At 36.9% G+C, this 25,653-nt stretch overlaps 1 protein-coding gene across 11 annotated transcripts in view; it reads right to left on the bottom strand.

Moving 5' to 3' along the window:
* Window positions 1-22,968, bottom strand: part of DGKB (diacylglycerol kinase beta) — a 723,907-nt gene extending 700,939 nt beyond the window's left edge. For 2 of the 11 annotated variants that reach the window (XM_058296926.1, XM_058296928.1), the window contains exon 1: window positions 22,739-22,968. The gene's annotated coding sequence lies outside the window, so the exon portion shown is untranslated. Of the gene's footprint in view, window positions 1-22,207; window positions 22,640-22,738 lie in introns of those variants that run through there. The other 9 variants (XM_023589582.3, XM_058296927.2, XM_071215134.1 and 6 more) reach the window with 7 other exon arrangements.
* Window positions 22,969-25,653: the final 2,685 nt, after the last annotated feature.

The raw sequence follows: 25,653 nt of genomic DNA, 5'->3' as shown, positions 1-25,653 counted from the left end.
ACATTCATGAAACAGAACATTTTATCAAGTTTTCATCAGTACAACATCACTAACAGGAAAATAAATGTTTGTCTCTGAATGATCATGGATTTCATATTAATCTTTATCTCAAGGTAGTCCATACATTATAAATAGAACACATATCTAGCCATGCCCGATTGACCTTTTTCCTTACCTTAGGAAGTTTTCACATAGCTTTTTATAAGAGCTGCACTTATTCGGCTTTGTTTCCCAAACATAGAGATAAATATGTTCCCTGACAACCTGACTTTCTCTGAGGCAGCATTCAATTTATCATTCTTCTCCCAGAGCTTTTCCAAATTCTGACAAAAACATCCCTGAAATCTTCAAAGAAAAAAAATAAACCCTCATCTCAGGTCCTATAAATTACCAAAGATAGCCATGAATAAAATAAGAATCGATCCTGATTCATGCTTTTGGAACATCCTATAAAAAGGCAGCTCATGCTCCCAAGGCATTCAGCAGAACTTAGACCAAAAGAAATAAGGCAGGAAACACAAAGGAAACTATTCTCTTTTGTGCCAATTTTTTTTTTTATGAAAAGCCAATTATTGGAAGTCTCTGAGCAGAACAAAGCTGGTGCTTTGCCACCTCTCCTAAGACTACTTCCTTCAGATTAAGACAACTGGGGGTGGGGATGGGGGTGGGTGGGGAATGAACTACTTGGAACACAAAAGCAGGGCCATAGTTGCCAGAAGGGCTTAGTAAAAATGCACTTAGAGTTTTTGAGAGCACAGGAAAACACATTACCCTGATTGGTTTAGAAGATAGCTAACTTAAAAGCTTCTGTCTTTAAGGAAGAAGATGTGGTCCAGGTAACTTGATGGACCATGAGGGGAAGCAGAGCCAAAACCAATTTGTGTGCCAAGGGAAGATAAAGAATACCTACAAGTGACTAAAGGAGTTGCCACTTTCATTGCAGTTGTTTGTTCTCAAATAATGCAAGAACTATGGATGGCACGCAAATGCTCAAGGACTACAACGCAGTAGATATCTAAGAAACATATATATGTGTTTATATCTCCATGTCTTATACATAAAACTATATACAAGAAAGTAGTAAGGAACATAGACAAAACACATAAAGATGTGTGATAACAGAACTGCTTACTTGAGCAGTGTTCACTACAACCTGAAGTTGGAGAGAAGAAAGGGTTAGTTGAGGTAGGAATATTTACTGGAGAGAGGAAAGATGAATCTGGTTCTGGAAGGAAATAGAGAATTTGGACAGGAAGAAATCATGTTGTGAGGAAGATTTGCAGAAAGAGAAAGGAGAAAGCATTCTAAACAGAAACACAGACTATAAAACAGAACGCAGAAAATGAAGGAATCTTCAATAAACGGTTAAACGTGCTTTTGTACGTGGAGGGGGCGTAGTGAGAGGCTAATAGAATAATAATAGTTGAATTAATTGAGTGCTAACTCTGCTGGGGACTGTACGAAGAGATTTCTGTGAATTTAGACCTCAAAACAATCATGTAAAGTAGGTACTATTATTATTCCATTTGAAATGTAGAAAATTGAGATATAGTGAAATTAAGTAATTCAATCAAGATCACACAACTAGCAATTGCTAAAGTCAGGATTTAAACCATGCAGTTTTTTAATAAATGTGCTATATCACTGTGGCAGTCTAATGGGAATCTACAGATTTTAGCCTGAATACCAAGACAAGGAAACACTACAGGAAAAGGAGAACTATTTTGAGCAAGACCATGAGAAAAATCAGAATTTTATTTAGGAAAATTGATAGTGAAGATAGGAAAAATGATCAGGCAAGGAATGGGTTGAAAGTGGAGAGTTATGTGGCAGGTTATTTTAAGAGTGTAGCAGAGTGGAAATTACAAATTTGAAATGGCCAGGTGGGAACAGAAAGGAAAAGAGAAAGAACAGAAACAGGAAAATGTGAGAGAGAACAGAAATTCAAGAGAGAAGGAATCAGAGTCCACTAATATGGAAGCTGTGGGTGATACTAGGAAGAGACACAGATTCCTGGTGCCACTGACAAGAATACAAGCAGACTTAGAAGAACACACAGCGAATGGACACACAGAGTGGACAACGGGGGCAAGGGGAGCAAAATAAATAAAAAAAATAAAATAATTACGATGGCTGATTTCTGAACAACAGTAAGAAAACCATTTGAGAGATGAATATAAGTTCATTTTTTATAATATTCTGGACAGAATATTATATATTGACAGAAAATTCCTGTAAGCAGATGAGTACTTCTCAAGAGTCCCTCAAATTCATCATGTCTAAACTGAATTCATTAAGGCCCACAAATATAACAGCAAACCAATGTGATCCTACTATAATTCTCCTTCACTTGGTACTGGGCATCCCTTGCTGCAAATACCAGAAGGCCAGGTCATTCTTTATGTCTTTCCATCATCAACTTATAGTCTCATCTCCAGACTATCACAAGTCCTGCAAATTTCACTTCATAAATACCACTCAAATTTATCAATTTATCTCCATTTACACTGTTACCATTATAGTCCGGACTAAAATAATCATTCACCTTTATTTCAAAAATGGCCTCCTAACTGGCTATACAACTTCCATGTGCTGACCACCAATGTATCTGATAGACTGCAACTAGAGTAATCTCATCAAGATATAATTATGTTGTCCATATACCACCATCTTCCTTAAATTCACAGTTATTTCTACTGCTGTGCATAAGACTAAACAGCACACTTTTGAGGCCCTGTACCACCTGACCCTCATTTCTTCTCATGTCCTACCTTTTCTGGCTGGTACAGACTTCTTACAATCCTCAGGTGGACCTTACAATAAAATCTTTTTATATGCTTGTGTTCCTTTTACTATCTAAATATCCTTCACAGTCAGTTTAGAATAAATTCTTCAAAAGCCTTCCAAAAACCCCTGATTAGGTCAAATAATACTGTTATATTTGGAACATTCATCTCAAGTACAATTTCAAATTTATTGGCATGGTTATTTGATTTCTTTTCTCTCCACTTCAACACCAACAATTCACGCTTTAATCTGCTTCAGTCAGGCTTTTAATCCACCACTTCACTGAAGTTGCCATTTTCAAGGTCAGCAAAGACCTATCTTTCTCAATCCTGTGGTCAATCTACAATCATCTTGCTAGTCCTCTCATTTGCAATCAATACATTTCAAAGGAAATTTCTTCTTGAAACACTTCATTACTTGACTTCTAGAGAAATGCATTCTCCTAGTTTTCTCCAGCTGCTCCTTCTCAGTTGACTTTGCAAGATCTTCCACCTCTTCTCTACCGAGGAAGGTTGATGAATTGCAAGGCCCAGCACTGCACCCTCCTCTCTACCTACATTCAATTCCTAGACCATATCTCTCCTGGTTTCAGGTCTGTAGATATCTGGTATCTCCTGACAACTTCCACATTTTTGTCTCCAGCCATTCCCCTTAGTTTAGCATGTCTAGTTTCCTAGTGTTACTGTAACAATGTACTGCAATCTAGATGGGTTAAAAGAGCAAAGATTTATTATCTTACAGTTCTGGAGGCTAGATGTCCAAAATCAGTTAAGGGAGAATCCTTTCTTGCCTTTTCCTAGCTTCTAGTCATTTGTTGATAAACCTTGGGCTTCAGTCTCTGCCTCAATTGTCCTCGGCATGCTCCCCTGTGTCATGTCCGATTCTTCCCTTCTTATAAGAACACAAGTTATGTTGGTTTTAGGGCCCACCTTCATCCAGTTTGGCCTCATTTTAGTTAATTGCATCTTCAAAATGTTGTTTCCAAATAGGGTCACACTCTTAGGACTAGGGATATGAAGATACCTTTTGGAGGGCACAATTCAACCCATAACACAACCTCATATATCCAACCGCCTATTTAGCATCAACTCTTGGATATCTTAGATGCATTTCAAATTATTCCCATAGAAGTCTGGAGCATATTAAAAATATTTAATCTACAGTATCACATTTTTAAACAGTGCCTCCTCCCCATCACTTTATTTCTTCTTGCCAGCCTTACTATTCCTCATGGCACTTATATCTAAAAGTATATCATGTGCTTGATGACATACATGAAGGCCCTGTTCTTGCCTTTTCTCCCCCTGCCTGGATCAGCACACAAGTAAACCTGGGGATTTGTCATCTGTAATGGGGACTTGTATTCTGTAAAGCAGCCCTCTTTACCTCTTTTCAGTCCCTTTTCTCTCTACCTGGCACCCATAATCTGTTATTTTCTCCCATTTCTCTTCTCTCCATTCTATAATAAATTACTGGCCTAAATAAACCAGCTTGCACTTAAAAATTCAGTTTTTGTAGCTTAGCCAAGAACCTCGAGAAAATCCGGCAACATATTCTTCATGGAACTTACTTCTAAAAGTATATCATGTACTTGATTGTTACTTACTATTTTATCCATAAGAATTTAAGTTCCTGAATGTATTATTTTACCAATGGTTTTCCAAAGCCTAGACCAGAACCTGGTATCAAGAAGCTATTCAAATATATTTCTTAAATTAAATAATTGATAATTAATATCAATTACCATTACTAGGCTGTGAACTACCTGGGAGCAGAAACTGTTCCTGAGTTTGATTAGCATTGCATTCCCAGTGCCTAGAAAAATCTATAAATATTTTTTGACTGCTTCAATAAATAGAAATAATATTAGGGTAGGTCAGTCTTATGAATGACAAAGGAGGATAAAGCTGTAATAAGGAGTGAAGTTATCCAAAACGGCAAATGCTGAAAAGAGGCTAATGATGGCAAGAATTGATAAAAGGAAAATGCATTTGATAATTAGGCAATATTTAATAGATATTAATGTCAATTTAAGTAGAGGTACATATCAATAGCTGATTACCATTGACTAAGGTATTATTTGGTGGTGAAGAGGTAGAGGCCCTAACGGTGTGAATGATACGGTGCTCATTATTCCTAATACTTGGGTTCATTCACCCCTATCTGCCAGTGCTGACATTTCCTGTACTATTAAACTACTTTGTACTCCAGTACCCCTCTGCCCTGCAAATAAAGGATCCTTTTCCCTACTGGATATTTTATATCTTAGAAGCTGCGAAAACAGAACATTGCTTAGAACGCATACCACCAAGATATTTACAATTTACTCTTTAAGAATTACAATCTAAAAATAAATGATAACTTTTCCTATTTGGTAGTAGAAGGGAAATAAGGAAATAAAAAGACATTGGTAGATATAAAGCAACGTGAAACTGTAATGGAATATAAATCAAAGACTGGCAATCTAAGAGAACATTTGTTGACTCCTCACGATTTCCATTGTTTGGCCACCTTCATTCTCATTTTTGTGTGAATGAGGAACCACACATTTGAAAGCCGTGAAGGCAGAACACTGCTCTGAACTTAAGTTTCAGAGACAGCTTCATGTAAATTGTTTGAGCCCTCTTTTACTTAAACATTGGAATTTGGGGGTATAAATATAAGAACAGGGTTGGTATGATTGCTAGCCTAAGAGAATTTTTCTAAGCTTAGGGCTTTTGTAAACATTTAGCAGGACTATATATCTTGCACACTATATATCTATATAACATATATATAGATATAATATAGATATCTATATATAGAGAGATATCTATGTTATATCTATATAACATAAAGAGGAACACCCTGGAATTGCAGTAGCTAGGGATGTTAATGATGTTATGCAGGAAGCAGCAATTAATCTATGACCCAGTCCAGTAAAGAGCTTTTTATCATTGACACCAAGCTGGTCAGATTGTAACACAGGCAAGCATGTGGATCATGACTCAGCTACATTTTGTCTTCACTTTGATTTATGGTTACACTAGCATATAATCCTTGCAAAAAATAAACACAGGATTAAGAACACAAGTGAGTAGATGCTCCTGAGGCCTTGTTTTATTCCTCTCAGAAGTACATTCGAAGTTCAGTCCTATCAGAATCTCATACAGAGGGAGGAATCCTCCCAGTTAGCAAAATGCTGCCGTGGGATTCAGATGTATTATAACTGTGGTTGTGGGGAGGGGTCGGGAGGGGCAGGGTGATGTCAATACTCAAGGGCTAGCACTCTTTGCTTAGTGAAATTCTTGTACACCACAGTTGCATACTTCTCTGTCATATTTCTTAGTGCTTCATCAGCCCAACATTCAGTATAATCGGCCAAGCCATGGCATACCACAAACACTACTAAGAAAATCACCCCTACTCCCAAAGGAGATAGAAGGAGACGCTCATCTCACAAACCCATGCTCACATTTAGGAAACAGAGCTGTATATCCAGCTAATAGCAAATAACCATTCCTTCAATAAAAACAAGCCACCAACATTCTGCTGGCCATATCAGGAAGAATAAGAATAAGAATAAGAATAAGAATAAATCACTTAATAGTCTAAACTCTTGGTGATCTAAAGTAGATAATGAAAAGAATAGATTCCTATACTCCAAATCTCTAAAAACCAAAAAATGTGAAATTATTGGAATCTGAAACAGAGGGAAACTTGACCAGACCAATGTCGATACAATCTTCAATGCAACAAAGAGTTTATTTTTCCAAGTTTAAAATTATTCATTTGTTTCCCATTTGGCCTAGGATAAATATTATTCAGAAATATATTAACCTCTTTAAATAATGTCTGAAACTAATAATAAGGGAGAAAATTAGACATAAAAGCATTAAAAATACTTCAGCTTATCAGAAGTTACCTAATCATAAAATTCAGTGTTTATTTCTAGTCTGAAAACCTTCCCATTTCACATAACTTTCATTACCTTATAAAGTTATGCCTTTTGAAACTTCACAAACAAAATTATTGAAGGCATATACTACATTATGTTCCAGGAAAAATGAGAATACATTTTTTTAGGTCACAGCCAACCTTATTTATAGTGCTTAGGTAAAATTATGTAGAAAAGAAATACAAAAAATCCAAAGGTTATTCTATATAGGGTCTACCTCTTTCTATGACTTCTGAAGCTACAAATAAATGAAAAATGCACACTCACAAAGTAAACTAGTAAACTACTATGAATGAATCCACCTAAGGATAGATTCAATATAAATCATGTTTTATCCTTCAACTGCCTTCATTTTTCACATTTGGTGATGTTTATTTACATGGAAAGAATGGAGGGAGGATAGATCTACAGGAAAACAAGAACCAGAAACAAGGGACCACTCATCCCTGAATCAAACCTGGAACAATGATAAAACATTAAAGTAAATACTTTCAATAAGCATTTTTAACATTTCTTGTAGAAAATATTTGATGTAGCTGAAAAAAATATTTTCTTTCCTTTGCCATTGACATATCTTCATTTAAATGAGACTGAGAAAATGACAAAAGCACTAGCAGACAAAGTGTCTTCTATTCTCTCCACATAGATGATCTCTAAGCTTCCTGTTTACTTTTTATGAGCCATCAAAACTTCTATGCTCGTTCTTGTGGAATACTGAAAATAACTCTGCTCTTTCCACTTCTTCATACCCAGCTTCATAATCTCAATGCCAACAATCAATTCATAAATTGTGTCACAAATAAAAAACAAATGCCTAAATCCAACTTGAGCTGCTAAAATTAGAGAAGTAAAGTTCTAATTACTATATTTGATCAAGTTAAGAATAACTTCATTCTCTAAAATAGAAAAATATGATTGGGTATTATTTGCAGAATGTGAAAATATAGTCACTACTAGTTATTTCCAAGAGAAAAACATGCCAAAAGACAGACACTAGTTCAGAATCAGTACAAATAAATGGACAAAGAGGAGGTCAGAAATAGTATATTACAAAGAAGGAAGGCGATGATTGCTTAGCTTATGTAATAGAGTAGACTGTAGGGATCTGTTGATCCAACAGATGCTTTTATGAAACAATCCATCATCCCCAATCAAGAAGGGGGCATTATCACAATTCAATTATTTATTCCTCACTTTTTAAGTATCCATTTTGTACCAGATACTAAGCACTGGGGGAAACAAAGAACTAGAAAAACAACAAGTGTGCTAGTAGGTTGAGGAAATAACACAGCAGTTTAGTGTCAAAGGAATATTGGGATTGGAAGGGAATAAGTTATCAATAGACATTCTTGAAGAGATAAAGAAAGCCCATGTTATGAAGTGTTATCTAAAAGTAAGGGATACAGAGAAGGTGTGGTAGAATAGGTAAGGACGGTTGAAGCAGTTGTGGATGTTAAAATATTTTTAAAATAAAATCCAAATTTAATTCCAATGTTCCAATGTCAATACCAAAAAATAAACACAAAATAAATGAAAACAAGAGGGAGAGGTTAAGGATACTCATGCCTCTCTTTTCTTAAGAAAATATGAAGTAGATACGAGAAAGCTGCTATGAAATATGGAAAGGCAAACTAAGTCTGGGTACTTAGAAGGATTACCAGGGTCAGACTAATATGGGAGATCACAAATTTATTATGACACCCATTTTGTGATTTTCAATAGCACTCAATAATCCAAGAAAAAGCAAAGCCAGATTCCTCAATTGAGAAAAGGTGAGCATTTAGCCAGAGATAAAATAGAAGGTAAAAAAGAGAACAGGGAAATGAAGATTTGGGCTAAAGAGTTATTTAATTTTTATTTTAGGTCTGGCATGGATAGAAAGAGGAGAGAGATTGGGAAATGACTCCTTGGAAGAATACAAGGTGTGTTAATGTACTGAAGGTTTCTGAGAAGGAGAGAGATATATTATTACTTTATTGTAATTCATAATTTCAAAGGTGAGATATTCCATATAATATCAAGATATTGGTCAATGGTAAACAAGGAATGGAGTATAATATCAATGCAGTAAGGTAGACAAGAGATTTCTTTTAAGGGGATTAACAGTCTTGCCAACATATATACTGAAACCAACCAGAATGAGGGCAAGAGACAGTGATAAAAGGAAAATAGTTACCCAGATTTTTAAATCCAAAAGAGTAATAAAGAAGATGATAAATGAAACTGAGAAGAAATAATTGTATTATAAGAGACAAAGCAAAAAAAAAATCAATATATCTTGAATAAAATCTATATTTTTTGTGCTGGATCCCAAGCAGTTGGAGAGAATCATACATTTAAATAATTATTGCCATTGTAAATTCAGGAACATCTATTCAAGTAGTACCCAATAGTTCCCAGATCCATGTATAGGTCTCTGGTCAATTACTTCCTCTACCTTGTCCATGGACTATTTCAATTTTCTCTGCCTTGTTCAGACTCTATAAAGAATATTTAAAACACTTGAAATATCCTCAGTTTCTCACTACAAAACCTACACACCTGTTCAAATTGCTCTTTTCTCCCTTCATTCTCTCTTTCTTTATAGAGGATGTCCCACCCGGTCAAAGTTAATCCATACTCCATGCATCTTGGATCCTATTCAATCCCACATTCTAAAGTATCCATCAAACATCCCTTCTTTTTCATATGTTTAATCCTCTAGCTTTTGAAAGATTTTTAAACTTGCCCTTGAAACTCTCATCCCAAAAAGCCAAAAGCTCCCTCAAACCTCTGCTATTCTCCAGAAATAGCCCAATCTTTCTTCAAACCATGGACAGACACTTTTTTGAATGACTCACTGTTTCCATATCCATATCCTTAGCTCCTATTCGCTCCTTAACATGTCCACACCTGGGTTTCACCCCCAGCACTTCAGCAGCACAACTTTAGCTAAGATCACCAGTGATCTTACTGTGTCCAAATCCAAAGGATATTTTTCAGTCCTCAGGAATTTTTTTTTTTTTTAGCAAAATCCAGCAGTGTTTCCCGACCTTTGGGATACCATAAATTTCTCATTTTTTCCCTCCCACTATGAAAATTCATTTTCATCACTTGCAGACTCTTCTAGTCTGATATACTCTTAAAAATATGAGGATCATTAACATCTCTTCCTAAAATTACCTTCTTTCTTACTCTACATTCTTTACAGAGGATTATATACCCTCCCCCCTTTAAATACCACATATACCACTAAAATTATATATATCTTTCCCAGTTTATTGTACTGATTTTTCATTCTAATGTTTCATGCAATGCTTGGATGAATGAAAACTTTTTCAGGTGAGGGTAAAATAATAATGATCTCTAAACATAATCTTTTTAAGGGCTTTTATTGTCCTGCAAGACCAAATGTGTATCCTAATTATCGATGATTAATTCCTTAGTCTCCTGCTCCCTTCATCTCCTACAGCAACAGGTGCTGTACAGAGCCCATGGTATTATAATTTCTGCCTTTATCCGCCTTCCTCCATTCCCCAAATTAGGAGCTCTTTAGTGTCACGGCCAGGTTCTACTCATAATTTACCTCACAGCACAAACTAGAAAGTCTCATGTAAGGAGGGTATTCAAAAATGTTTTAATGAATAATTGAATGACAATAGACCAGCACTTCCTAAACTGTGCTCTGGAGTTTTCAGAGTTATTAACAGACACAAGCATAAGGAAGGAGCATGAATAAGATGGGAGAAGTTTGTACTAAATCCCACTCTAGGAAATTCCAACACACACTTATAGCTGAAGGACTATAAAAAATCCTGGGTAAAAAAAAAAAAAAAGAAAACTATTTACCTTTGTTTAAATAAGGGAAGTTCTCTCTCTCTTGTCCTCTTTCAGTCCACCTATTAGCATTCCTCAAACAGTTTTTCCTTATCTCTCACCATGGTTTGGGTTTTAACTCTTTAGTATCAGCAAAACAGACATTAGAGAACCAGAGGGTATGGCACTTTAACCTTCAACTAAGAGGCTCCCTGATGGTAAATTACAGGTGCTAATCCCTTCAATGTAACTTTGATGTTTCTTAGCAGAATAGTACTGACATACAATTGTCATATAAATCAAATCTAATAAATTCTTATTCTTTTCTTTTTCTTACAAATCATCAATTTCAAGAATTAAAGAACATTGTCAGTTATAAACAACAGCAATATTATGATAGCCACATTGAAGACATTGCTTTGCTTTATTTTATAAATCCCTCCTATAAACATAATATAGTTACTTAAGCACCTAATGCACCAGTTAAGCATGCAGTTAGGATGACAGGAGCATTAATAGCTCCAAACAAAATTTCCACTTGACACTCTAAAATCTTACCACTTCACTTTCAGAAAATGTTGTCTAGTGGAGTTTGGATAGAGAAAATTCAAAACCAGGGACCTGAAACAACACTCATCCCCTGCAAGGCTTTTATGTTATGCTTTCTTCAAGGTAAGAGAGAGAAGGAACCCCTGTTCACCAAATAGAAATTTCTGACACATGTTGTGACAAACAACATTATGTAACGATAGAGCATCCATCCTAGTAATCAGAACTCTCATTAAGAACAACACCATGACAAAGTGACTCATCAGCTTGTGTGCACTTTCTCAATTCTAGTAATTTAGGACAAGAGTGGGGAAGTTACAAGTTGTTTATGTGCATCCCAAAATGACAGGCAAGAGAAGTTACTAAGCAACAATAAGTACTGGCATTTTTCTAATCTTTAAAAGCTGCCACAAACTGAATAATCCTATAATATAAAGTAAAGGGAAAAGCAATATGGGCGTCATGTTTTTGACTGAATGAAAATGTTTTGCTCAATAATTCTAAAATTCTGAGTCACCGTGAGTTCATCTGTCTTGGTCTTAAGGAATACTTCAGGTTTGTAATCTTCTTGTATGTGTCAATGCCAGAGACTGGCTCTATAATGAAGCAAGGAAGGAAAATATTCTGCTAGGGTCTACATAGTAGAAAATACAATGGGGGAGGGGATTTTTCATGAGTCTTGAATCCAGCTTGCTCCCATGTGGCCCACTTGTAAATAGAACCTTCTGTTTTCTCTATCTCAGCTCTTTGGTTTTTTCAGAACATTTATTAAAAAGACAATAACAAACCATGTGTTTGTCTCCCTGTTCAGGTGTTTGCTTCTGTCTCTCTTTCACTGAAGCGTATAACCTTTACTTGTGTACTAACTTGTCTATTATGGTTTCTCTTCCTTGTCCCAAGCTTGGCACAGCCGATGGCACGGAGCAGCCCATCAATGATTGAAGGGTGAAACAGAAAACAGGGTCATAGTGTTGTTTCTTAAAGTGAAAGTTTTAAGATCTAGGTCTAGTTGTATGAACCTTAAACTTTCCAGAAGTTGCTGAGTATTTCCTACAACCTTCAAAACATAACCTAGGAATGACATGGCAAGAGAGAGCTCCCTAGTTCTTATTTCTTTTCATTAAGGAATCAGCAAAGTAATTCCCTGGTCAAAAGCCCAAGAAGTAATGCTTCCTTACAATCTCTGTCTCAGCAAAACAAGTTGCTAAATAAACTACACACTCATCTTTTCTGCTTGATGTTCCATTTTCAGGTCAAGGATCCTACAGTGCTTTACCATAGTGCTTTTATTTCTTCTACCTTTCCAGTTCATATAATTGAAAGGAAGTCAATCTAGGCAGTAATGGGTTTCTTCACATGAGAGATCACATTTTCTCAGTAAATAGCAGAGAAATCATATTGAGTAAAATGGAATGCCATTTTGTATATTAATTATGTATATAGTGTATATATATATATGTATTTAGATTTTGGCATATTAATGATAGTTATGAATATGTTTTAAATGGTGGAGGAGTAAACATGAAAAGGCTCCACTAGCATTTATCATCATAGTTTTAGGAAGAGGAAGGAAATTAAAATTTCCCGTGCCAGTCACTCTCCTGGGTAGTTCATAAGTGCTATCTAATTTATCCTTTAATATTTATCTCTTTTTTTGAAATTTAATAAAAACTTTTCAAGCAAAATAATAAGTAAAGGAGATGCTATAAGGCATGTTTTTATAGTATACTTAACAGATTTCATGAGTCTCAAGTGTTATTATTAATACAAAACTAAAATAACTTTTTTAAGATTTAAATTTTATTTAGGACACTTTCTTTGCTATTGATAATCTACTCCTTACTGCAACCACATTCCTAGGAAACAGGATCTAATAATAAATAGCTGGTGGTGGCAGACTTGGCCCAGTGGATAGGGCGTTCGCCTACCACATGGGAGGTCTGCGGTTCAAACCCCGGGCCTCCTTGACCCGTGTGGAACTGGCCCATGCGCAGTGCTGATGCGCGCAAGGAGTGTCCTGCCATGCAGGGGTGCACCCCGTGTAGGGGAGCCCCACGCACAAGGAGTGCACCCCGTAAGGAGAGCCGCCCAGTGCAAAAGAAATTTCAGCCTGCGCAGGAATGGCACCGCACACACGGAGAGCTGACACAAACAAGATGACGCAACAAAAAGAAACAGACTCCCGTGTCGCTGACAACAACAGAAGCTGACAAAGACGACGCAGCAAACAGACACAGAGGTGGGAGGGGAAGGGGAGAGAAATAATAAATAAATAAATCTTTAAAAAATAAATAATAGCTAGTATTTTTAGTGTTTATTATGTGCATTCTGTTCTAAAAGTAGATTCATAATAATAAGTCTACTTTAGTCCATAGTTGCATTCCCCCTGTAGCAGTTTGATACTATTGATGAATTCCAAAAAGAAATATTGGATTATGTTTATAAACTGGTCTTTCCCTCTGAGCATATTAGAGTGTATTGGATTCAGAGATTTTACTTTTACTTGTTAAATAATGATTAAGGCTTTGATTGGGTCACATCAGTAGGACATTGCATCACTGCAATGTCACAGAGAAACCACACTACATTGAAGGGAGGTTGAAATCTTGAGCTGGAGTCCTGGGAAGTAAGCATACAGAGGAACTTGGTTATGAGGAAAGAGAGAGGCCCCAGAAAGGGAAACTAGCAGTTTGCATATTAGTCTACAGCTAGCCTTGCGGAGATAACAGAGGAGCTGAGCCTGGAAAAAGGCAAGCCCCAGGAAGAGCGGAACCCAGGAAGCCTGAACCCTTAAGGACATAGGCAGTCTTCTTGCCCCAACACGTGGCAATAAACTTTGGTGAGGGAGGTAACTTATGCTTTATGGCCTGGTAACTGTACACTTCTACCCCAAATAAATACATTTATAAAAACTAACCGATTTCTGGTATTTGCATCAGCATCCCTTTGGCTGACTAATACACCCCTTACGTTTGTTCATTCCTCAACCTTGAGAATTTGGGGGTGGTGATACTCACTGTTTCTGATTGAGATGGGGCTTAGATCCCATGGGGCAAAAGGATGGAACTCTCTTGCTTGCAGTTGTGGATACTCTGTTTTTTGGGATGGACATTGTCCACCATCATCTCCTTTATTTGTCTTGGACATGGCCAATGAACTGGAGAGTAGGTGTTGCAACTGCTGAGATTCAGGGCTCAACTGTTACATGAATGGACAAAAGATTTATGTCTCTGGGACACATATTTAGCAAGTACAGTGCTAATTATAAGTTCAAATAAAAGGGGCAGAAGAGCCATGTGTAGGGAAACTAGAAATGAGTCTAACTCTATTACACTGAGGAGCATGAATTCCAAAGGAAGGCCCACTAACAGAGTGCTAAATTCCTGAGCTTGTCTGCCTTACCTAGAGCATCTAGAGGTCTCTAGGGACCTCAGGAGCACCCCTGCTTGAGGCACTGTTTACTGTGGCAATCAGTGAGATCTTCCTGAGGCATGTATAAGTATAATCTCTGGAATGACCTCCTGAATCACTTTGAATTCTTTAGCCACAAAAAGTCATTTAATATTTCCCCCTTTTGGTCAAGGCTTTTTCCTAATGCACCACTAGTTGGCACTTGATAATAGAACATGTAACATTGATATAAAGACACTGGTCAGTAGAGGTTCTGATGGGAGGGAAAAGAAAGAATAGGAGTAACATAGGGCATTTGGGGGACATTGGAATTCTTCTTAATAACATTGTAATGATAGATACAGGTCATTTTACATTTTGTCAAAACCTATAAAAATGTGCAGTACAAAGTGTAAACTATAATTTAAACTATTGACCATGCTTAGTAGCAATGCTTCAATATGTGTTTATCAATTGTATCAAATGTACCACACTAATGAAAGATGTTGTTAATGTGGAAAAGTTTAGAAGGGGAAGGAGGTAGAGTATATGGGAATCCCACTATCTTTTCGATTTAACTTTTAGGTAATCTAAAGCATTTTTAAAATTTAAAAAGCCAAAAAATTTAAAAATGGACAAATATAGAGAAAAATCCTAATATTCATTAAAAGCCTACTGTCAGCCAAAAAAAATTTTTTTTAAGTGATTCAATTTTCATTATCCCTATTTTACAAAGCTAAAGCATAGAATTTGTTACTTGCTTAAGGTCAGCCATTCAGTGAGGATTTGAATGCGAACATTAAATTTGTAACCCTATAACATGGTGCCTAAAATGGGAATGATGAAATTCAAATAAGCATATTTACATATTGAGTCCATTTTTCCATATCCTCATCTATAACTCTATCTTATCATGAAAAATAAAAACATGATATAAACTACGATTCTTTAAAGGGGGAAAAAAAGTATATTATAAAGGCAGACCATTGCTTCACTGGGCCAACCTCATCTTGAGATTATTCCATTGAATTTACCATATTTATCCCATATGTCCTTAACCTTGGTTGTAATTGCTTATTTAATACCTGATTCACATGGATTACTGTGATGGTCTAGAATTGTATATACCCCCAGAAAAACATATTCTTGAAGTTAATCCATTCCTATAGTTGTAAACCCATTGTAAGTAGGACCTTTTGATGAGGCTACTTCAGTTTAGGTGTGACCTGCCTCATTCAGGATGGGTCTTAATCCTATATTGGAGTCCTATAGAATAGAATGAAATTCAGACAAAGAGAGAAAGCCATGGAAGTAAGAGGCTGAAAAGCAATGAAATCTTAAGAGAAGGAAGGGACCAACAGAAGCCACCATCTGCCTTGCCATGGGATAGAGGAGCCAAGAACCGCCAGCAGCTGGCCCTCGGGAAAAAAACATCGCCATGATGATGTCTTGATTGGGACATTTTCTTGGCCTCAAAATGTAGGCTAATAAATTCCCATTGTTTAAGCCTACCCATTTCATGGTATCTGCTTTAACCAATCTAGGAAACAAAAAATTAGGAAAAGAATAAAATAGAATGGCTTGATCTAAGATAACATTTTAAAACAATATGGCATTTGGAAACTCATATTGTTATAATTACTTTGCATTATTGTAATATTAAATATAATATTTAAGTACTTAATGAAAAAATTTATTAAATCATTAATAAGTAGAACCCAAATTATCACATTAACTGAAAATGCTTCCTTGGAGAAGCGGGTATTGGAGATTGATTTTCCCACCATCATTCATTACTTCATTTTCCTCTGGTAGTAATCAGGTATTAAATGTAGGCTCACAGACATGATTCACTCTTTGTCAGCTATGACAAAAGCAGAAGCTTTTGCATACTTTTTCCCCCAAAGGAATTAAGAGTTCAAGAAACAATTAAAGAACACCGTTTCACAACTTAACTCTATTATCTCACAAGAACCAAAAAATCTTTGGTTAACCACTTTTCTAGAATTTGCCTTTTTTTGTTGTTGTTGTTCCCCTGATGATGAATAGTCAAGTAAGACAGGAAATTACAAATATTAATTCTCTGATCTGGAAATAAATATGTCATACATCGCATTCCAAAATATAGTCCCCCATACACTAAAAATGGAATACTGCAGAGGGCAGTAACCCTGTTTTGAGTAATTTTGTTCTAATCATGAGTTCTGCTTATTAAAATATGGACTCAGATGGGATCTCTTTTCACAAGACTTTCATGCTACTTTACTGGAATTGTAGTTGGTGCTGGGGCTTAAGATATATCTAGGGGATTTGAATCTCTGGACTGACAATATGATAGCCAGGCCCTGAGCCTCAACAGACGTCAGCTCCTACACTCTGATTTATTGGACTTACTCCACTCAGCTAACATGGAGTTGAAGAATGTCAACCACCACACCATGGAGCCTAGAGTACCTACAACTGAAAGCAGGAGGATTGCATCCAATATCCATGTGGATTCTAAACCCCCTCTTGACATAGATGTGGAATGGACACAACCAAGCCAAGGTCCACAGGAAGGAGGAATACAGTAAGGATCAGAGTGGACTTAATGATATTCTATTCATGAACTATTGTGGCTAATAATCGAGAAAATGTGGCATTGATGTGGAAAAAGTGGCCATGGTGGCTGCTGGGTGCGGGGAATGGGAGGAAGAGAAGAGATGTGGAGGCATTCTCGGGACTTGGAGTTATCCTGGGTGGTGCCCCAGGGACAGTTGCCGGATGTTGTGTGTCCTCCCATGGCCCACTGGATGGAACGTGGGAAAGTGTGGGCTATGGTGTGGAACACCAGACATGGGGTGCAGTGATGCCCGGAGATGTACTCACCAGATGCAATGGATGTGACATGATGATGGGGGACAGCGTTGCTGTGGGGGGAGTGGTGGGGTAGGGGCGGTGGGGGTGAATGGGGACCTCATATTTTTTAATGTAATGTCTTTTTAAAAAATGAATAAATTGAGTAGAATTTGGAAAAACAACAACAATAACAACAAAAAACAACAAAATATACTCTTTGGCTCCTTCCTTGTAATTTACACTTGAAAGACCATTCTCTCAGGAGGAGGTAAAGGCTAAATACTATAGAAGTAGGGCTACCTATTCCTTCAGGGAATTGAATTTGAACCTTGAATTCAGCTTATTAAAACAAATATTTACTGAGCCCCATTCATATTAGATCCTATGCTAAGCACTAAAGGTCCAAAGATAAATAAGGCAAGGCCTCTGTCCTCACCAAAGGAAACAGATTATTTCAATCTTCTGGGACATATTCAATAGTAAAGTCAAGTACAAGTTTCAGTGCAGCTACAGAGAAAGACAGTAGGGACAGTGGTAGAATTCAAATAGGATCCTTGAAAGCACATGATGAGGGTGGAGTGAAGGCATATGAGGTTGGATTTTAGGTAAAAAAATTTAGACAGAGAGGCAGGTGCAAACAGAGACAAAGGAGGTACGAAATAACACGAACTGTAGAGGCTTAAAATAAGCCAGTGATAGTGAAGAACCAACTTTGAGCCTTTTGGTGTAAAGCCTACATTCTGGAGCCAAACTGTCTAGATTCAAACACTAATTTGTAACTGTGGGAGAGTCACTTAATCCCATTATGCCTAAATGTGGATGAGAAAAATAATAGGACTGATAATCCCATAAGGTATTCTAAAGATTTTACCTAAGTAAAATATTAATAACAGTAAGCACTACATAAAAGTTCCTATTATAATTTTTAAACTATAAAAGAGCCAATGGGCAAGAGAGCTACTTTTTTTTTTTTAATTTTACCAATCGACCCCCCATAAAGTAACTCAAACCCAACCTGCAGTGTTATAAATGACAAGAGAAAGAATCAGGGCCTGAGATGTGACTGGAATTTCAAAGCACCATCACCATACACATATCTCATAATAGCTCAGTGCCACCAGCTATTCATTCATTCTCTGATTTTGGAGTTAACAGCTTTTGTGATTCTTGGATCTGTAGCGACTGGTATATCGCCAATCAAAAGTAACTGAGTCAAGGACATTGTGTTTCAAATTTGCAATACAATTCAGATTCCTGTTAAAAGGCAAATCCTTCATTTCAAATTGTTGACTCAGATAATACTTTAAAAAGAATTTCAGCTGTTTAAATTCAGCATGCTGAGAAAGACCAATCCAAAAATATTGTTTGGCTCTATGCCAACGTATTCATTTTATTCTGTTAAGTGTTTGTCTTCTGTGATAAGAAGACAAGTGACAGTAATCACGTTAGCCTCCATGACACTTCAAATTGTACCTAAATGAAGCATTTTGTTTTTAGCTTCACCAGTTAAAGATGGCCTTTAGCTTCCTGGCAAATTTTCAGAAAATAATTATACAAGAACCAGTGATATTTCCCGGCACCGTTTCACCTCCTCAAAATCATCTGGTCTTTCTCCCCCCTGCCTTCACTTGAATTATTATTTTTCCTCTTAAAAAAAAAAAAAATTGTAAAGCAGTATATCTGAAGACAAGCTTAATCTATTTTTTATAATCAGAACTTACCACTATTTAAAGAGACGCTGTGAGCCTGTGCTTCATCTGGGACTTTAAAAATCTCCACCCCACATACATCCCAAAGAGTTTGTTTTTTGGAGTCCCTCAGGACACAGAATCTGGACAGGATCTTTTACTAATCTCCCACCCTGCAAACCCTTTATTTTCCTTTTATCCTACTTGATGTTCGGATCTTCCCTTTTCTCTCCTCCCATATTAACTTCATCATTCTTCTTCCTGGCAAAGATATTCTCAGATTCATTTCCCCTGTTTGTGTAGCCAGAGCAGAACCATGAAATTGGAATTGCAAGCTGGCCAAGTTTGGATGTGGTGCCAATTTAGGTTCCTCAGGTAGACCCAGTCTTAGGTATTATCAGAACAGGGAGTTCTCACCTAATTGGTATGTTTTCTCAAGCACTCCCCATCTACTTCAATCACAAAACAAGCTCACTCCACATGATCCACAGTAGAATATTATTTTAATAATACAAAGTAGTCAAATGATTAAGAATTAGTCACACCTGGGGGCTAATCCTCACCCATCATTTACTAAATATATTGCTTTAGGAAATTTGCTTATTCCCTCTAGGATTGAGTTTCTTCTAAATAGGATAGAATACCATCTCTATACTGCAGCTGTTATACTATAAATGAAAAGACATTTTCAAAGTGTGTGACTCAGTGCCTGCTAATGGGGCACTCCCAAACTGGCAACTACTCATTCATTGTGTGATAAGCATATCATATACCCTCAGAGTTTCAAGGAGTCGAATCTACTTCATAATCAATGCCTAAGGGTGAACAAGTACATGCAGGTTTTATTTCAGGTCAAATTTTGTGTTTATGCTCTATAAGAAAGACAAAATACCATAGAGGGGGAAAAGGGCAACAGGAAGAGTCTTGTTCACAATTTTGCCTGTAGCTTTCTCTGGGCAGATGCTCACAGGCCAGAGGTAATACTCTTTAAAGAACACTGCTATAGTATCATGCATACATAAGTACAATTCTACTCTTGAAGCCAGTCAAGAAGAGGGACATCCAGGAAAAGATATTCTTAAAATGTTATTTCAAGCCTATATATTATATCACAGTCATTGTTATATGGAAGAATTAGATTGGGGAATAAGCAGCTATCTCTTTGTCTGGCTTGTCTGACTACAACTCTTCCTTCTTTCAATAGTATGCAAAGAAAAACATGAGTCATAGGATACTCGCCTAGTTCAGACACTGTTTCATCATAGCCTACCAAGGGTTGAAACCTTAAAATAATTGTTTTATTTCAAAAATATTTGTGACAATCATATTCTAAGACAAGACATAAGGTTTGTTATCAGAAGGACAACCAAAGTATGAAACACAGGTATTCCACAACTCAACTCCACCTAAATAACTTTCTATCATTAAAGAAATTTTGACATCTCCTCATCAGTGCTCTCAGTATGATTTCCCCTCTATTTAGCTAAAATATTCAAGGTTCAGATAATGTTCTAAATATTTTAGAGTATCAGGGCCCTGCATGCAAATTCACTCCAACCATATTCTTTAAGTCTTCATGTAGATATTTCCTTTTCTTCTTTATAGCTGTACAAAATATTTAATGACCTCATGAAGGTACTATCATATTAAAATATCCCCTTAGATTTTATATTTTACTCAGTGATTCACAAAGTCCCATGTAGAGTTTATGCATGGAGAATTTATGCATGTGTGGAATATGTTCCATATAACAACTTGAGTACTCTGACAATGTTAAAAACATTAAGTAAGCCTTTATATCTGGAGATCCCAGGTAGCAACAGCAAATTAGGTTAATTTAACTCAAATTACATACTGCCCATGTATTATTTTAAATACAAATATAGGTGGATTAGAAAAAATAGTAATACAATTTCAGAGTAAAATAATAGGTAAACTAGTCCTTAGTTTCTTCTTTTTTTTTAATGGAGGATTTCAGAATTAAGTTACATTTCACATTAGCCATTTCATAAATTTTGGTACAACCTTAATCTGTATAATTTTTAACAGGTTACAGAAGTGTCCAATTTAAAATCCTTGATTCTGTTTTAGGTAACCTCTATTTTTTCATTAATCTTTCTTGGACAAAAATATAATAGTAATTTTGCCATTGATCTTGCAATTAATACTAACATTTTTTACAACTTATATCCTTTCTGCTTGAGAGGTGGCTTTCATTTTCCTTTTTTTCCCATTATAAAAATCTGGCCAATGTGAAAGCAGACCTGGTTAGAGATCCCAAGATTTTTAATTAATCTCTTTTCTGGTTTCTCTTCTAGAAAAGTCCTTCTGTATTCTACCTGCATTCTCATTTATTTGGTCATTTGTTTTACAATGGACTGGCCTTTGCTGACCTGCTTCTACCTCCTTTTAAGGAACTGGTTATCTGCAATTTGAGCAACTGGTTGAAATTTTTTTAAAAAAGTTTTTAAACCTTCATTTTCTGCCAGTAAACACAATACTGCTTGGTTTCTAAGTATAAAGTCATTTATGCAAAAACCACTACTTTGAAATTGCAAGGAAAAGAATGTTTAGCAAGTGGAGGAAATTATTGCAGTAGTAAGAAACAGTGGGAACCCTCCAAGTCCCACCCACTGAAGAGTATTTGAATGTTTATCATATCATCAGTGTGGACTAGACTGTTGCTTAGCAGTTATCTTCACATTTTGTTTTTATTTAATAAGATAAACCAAATACTTTTTTGTTTGTTATTTGTTTCTATGCTTGTTTGTTTTGCAGTTTAGTAAAAAGCCTGTAATGAAACTGTAACAATTAGAGCATCTGAGTGTCTAAGCCAGCCTCTCTATGAATTTTCTTCTGAAAAGGCAATTAGAAAATAAGCTGCCATCTCACCAGCAACTTTCAGAAGACCACACGCGTAAACTAAATCTAGAACACATTGACCAGTTTTGTTCCATAAAAATCACAATGGACACAGTACTTTCTGCATGCCTAACTAAAATGAGGTATCCATTTGCAAATGACCGAGAGCAACCCGACGATAGCATAACTAGGACAGGATTCAGGGAGACAAACCAATTTAATATCTCACGGAGAATTCAAAATCAACTCCTCAAAGCTTTGATTTTCTAACTTTCCTCACCATTTTCCCCTCAGCTTCCCTTCCTCCGCACTACATACCCAGAAGTCACTCAAATTACCATCCCTGTCGAGTTTAACTTACTGCAGTGTGATGCAGGCGAAGGCTGGGCGCATCTCTGAAGCGAGAGCAACTGCTTTTCCGGAGAGAACTGGGACTAGCCTGCTATTAGGAGCTTTTCTAATTCACAAGCTCAGTGCTCTGTAAGGCTGCCTCCCAGCTCAGCTTCCCAAGAGGAGCGGAGCTTCAAGAACTCTGCTCACAGCATCTCCTCCTCCCTACCTCCACCCCCGTCCAGAACACACGGCCCATCCTAAATAGTGTCTGAAAGATGGAAATCTACTTCCAGTCAACAACAGAGGCTGCCGGCAGTCAACCAGTCCCTGATAATTTGCAACTGAAAAACAGCGGAGCTGAAAGACGTGGGTTTCCAGAGCCTGAAAGTCATTTTAAGGCATACCCCTCCTACTCCATCTCTTACTCCTCCCACTTCACCCCCGCCCCTCCAAAGGGGCCACCTCCAGTCTCCCACTCAAGCTAGGTATCATAAATTATTATTTTGTTCTCCATACCAGTAAGCAGCAAAGGAAACGGAATTTGTCAGAGATGAATTACCTGTTGTCCGTAACTAACGCTCGTCTTTGATTTTAGTCCTTGATTTGTATCAAGATGCGTTGATATTGGAAATGTGTGCAGTGAGTGTGAGCGCGCGGGCGCGCATGTGCGCGCGCACGAGGCGAGGGGGAGTTAATCTGTGCGGCTGCAAGCAACAGCTCTGCCTGGCCCTGGCTGCCGCTTCTACAGCTGCTGTTGCTACTCTTGCGGTTGAAGCTCAGGGACAAAATGAGAAAGGGAGACAGTGCTTTACAGTTATTTCACTGCTGGCCCAATTATAAGACAGGGGAGGAGACTGTGGATATGAGTGTCTGTTCTTGAGACATTAAACTTGAATCATTACAATTACTACCATTCAGGATACACTTTACCCTCAACAGGAAACCGGATACCTTTCTTCTTTCCCTTCCACTAACTATAGTCCTTGATGGGTCATTGTTCAGAAGACACCTGGTGGGCCCATTTCTAGCAATTTTAGCAGCTGCACTCTATTGCTGCACTCCAATCTGGTAAACTAGGGTCAAGGTGGCTGGAGGATGGAGGACGATAAATTAGGAAAGGAAGAGGAAGAGCAGCTGCATATTAGGAGGGAAACTATTATGTGTCAATCTATTATGTATTTATGAATCAAGGCACAGAAGAAAATTATTTTTTTCAGCCGTGTCTGTAAAATAATGCATTGGGTAATAAAAACAAAATGTAAGGAAGGCAATATCATGTCTATTTTATAGAATGTATGCAAAGCCAGATAGTTACTAGGGAGCGTGTTTACCAGTTTAAATTCAGGGTAACTTGATGTACACATCCCTCGTTGACTCTCAGCTCCCCCCACCCCCCATAAATGAAATCCACTGTAATTGTAGTATTAGAAAAACCCAGTATAGCTTAAATATTGAGGTATTGTACTAAATTTTTGTAACCGAGAGTTAAGAATTATATAGATGCCTTTAAATTATTAAAAAATAGCGAAAGGTTAATATGTGAAATTGCTGAAATTGGCTGGATTCAACCTAAACCTGCTATTATGGTCATTCTACGCAGGTCTCATCCCTGTTTATGGTTACACAAAACTTCGTGGGTCTCTTGTATATAACCTTCTACCCTCCTGTTTGATATCCATAAGGAACACTTTGTGACTGACCTTTACTCAGTACTTTCCTATGCCAGAATCTTGATCTACCTTTTGACTGATCTCTACTCTGTACTTTTCTATCCCGGCATCTTGATCTCTGGTAATGATTGTGATCTTGTAACTCACCTTGGTTTGTTACTTACCCCTCCATGTTCAACCCCTTAGCGTTTATTAATGAAAGAACCTGTGTCCAGCTCCACCCCAATTACTCATTAGCATCCCGTTGCTATAAAATATTAGAATTTCTGCAGTTCAGAGAGGCTAATTTGAGATTGCACATCTCCAGTCTCCTCTTGGTGAATAAACCCTCTTTTCCTTCCTAGACTAGTTCAGTGTGTCTGCCTCTTCCACCGCGCCGAGGGAACGAATTCAGGGGAGGACCCTTCTGGTCCCTCTTCATGATTTCAAAGCATTTTCATCTCTGTCAGCTACAAACTCAGGTGAAGCCTCCTGGTTACTGCTGTCTTCGCACTCTCACTGTCCTTATTGGTTAATTTTTCATTCTCTGCCCTCATATACCTCCAACATATTTTCACATAAAGAGATGCTAAACAAAACATTTCAAAACCCTGAAAGACTAGAACAATACTTCTTCTTAATGATTAACTTAAATTTCTCTAACAATGGTTTGTGTTCACCTTCTTGGTCTGAAATAGATAGGATGGGTTGTTCATGGTTACCCAAACACACACACAATTTAATTGAATAGTACTATTAATTCAATTTCAGCTTTCAGTTGCCTAAGGTAAAATAAACATAATCCTTTTGATCTTATTTGTAATACACACTTTTAAGTGTTTCTGCCTTGCTCTGAGCATTTTTCATATTTGACAATATTTTCCAATATTAGGCTTTGTTCAATCAGGGTTAAATTGAACAGATGAGAAAGCAGAATGAAGAAAGCCCCTGGAAATATTTTTTAAACGAGGCAGGGGGTGGGGGTGGGGGTGGGGTCAAGAAGAATGAAAGGAACTCAAGGATAAAATAATACAGCTCCTTGTGATCTATTTATATTAGAAATCAGTGCCTTTAGCTAAACAAAGACCAGTTAATGTGCAAGCATTTATCAGTTATCTGCTACACTCCCATTTACCAAAACAAACCTAACACTAATTGTAACAAAAAATATCATAGGTTAATAATTTGTTTTAAAAATCAAATAATACCTAAATGCAGAGTAGCTAGAACTTTTAATATATTAAAATCCTAAAAAACATGATGCCAACTTGCCACACATTTTTGCCTCTTCATTATTCTGTTTGTTTGGCTATTGTGGTGGTTTGAAACTTTATGTAACCCCTCCCACCCAAAAAAAATATATATATGTTCTTAAATTTAATCCATTCCTGTGGATGTGAACTCATTTAAGTAGGACCTTCTGGTATGGATACTTCAGTTAGAGTATGGCCTACTTCAATCAGGATGGATTTTTTTTTTCATTTTTATAATAATACGCTTTATTTTTAGAGAAGTTGTAGATTATAGAAAAGTTACTTTGATAGTATGAGGGTTTCCCATATAGTGTGCTATATGGGAATCCAAAAAATATCATTAAGATATCAGTTTTATACAAATTGATTTACAGAAGATGGATCTTAATCCTAGTATTAGAGGTGTTAGAGGTCCTTTATAAGCAGAATAAAATTCGGACAGAGAGAGAGAAAATCACAGGAAACAAGAAGCTGAACATCAACAGAACCCAGAAGAGAAGGGGGAGACCAGGAGACTAAGACATGCATGTGCCTTGCCATGTGGCAAGCTAAGGACCAAAGATCGCCAGCAA

This window comes from Dasypus novemcinctus, chromosome 5 (assembly GCF_030445035.2).
Source record: "Dasypus novemcinctus isolate mDasNov1 chromosome 5, mDasNov1.1.hap2, whole genome shotgun sequence".
Taxonomy (NCBI): Eukaryota; Metazoa; Chordata; class Mammalia; order Cingulata; family Dasypodidae; genus Dasypus; species Dasypus novemcinctus.
The sequence above is the reverse complement of the archived record's forward strand: the minus strand, read 5'-3'. Positions and strand labels throughout refer to the sequence as shown.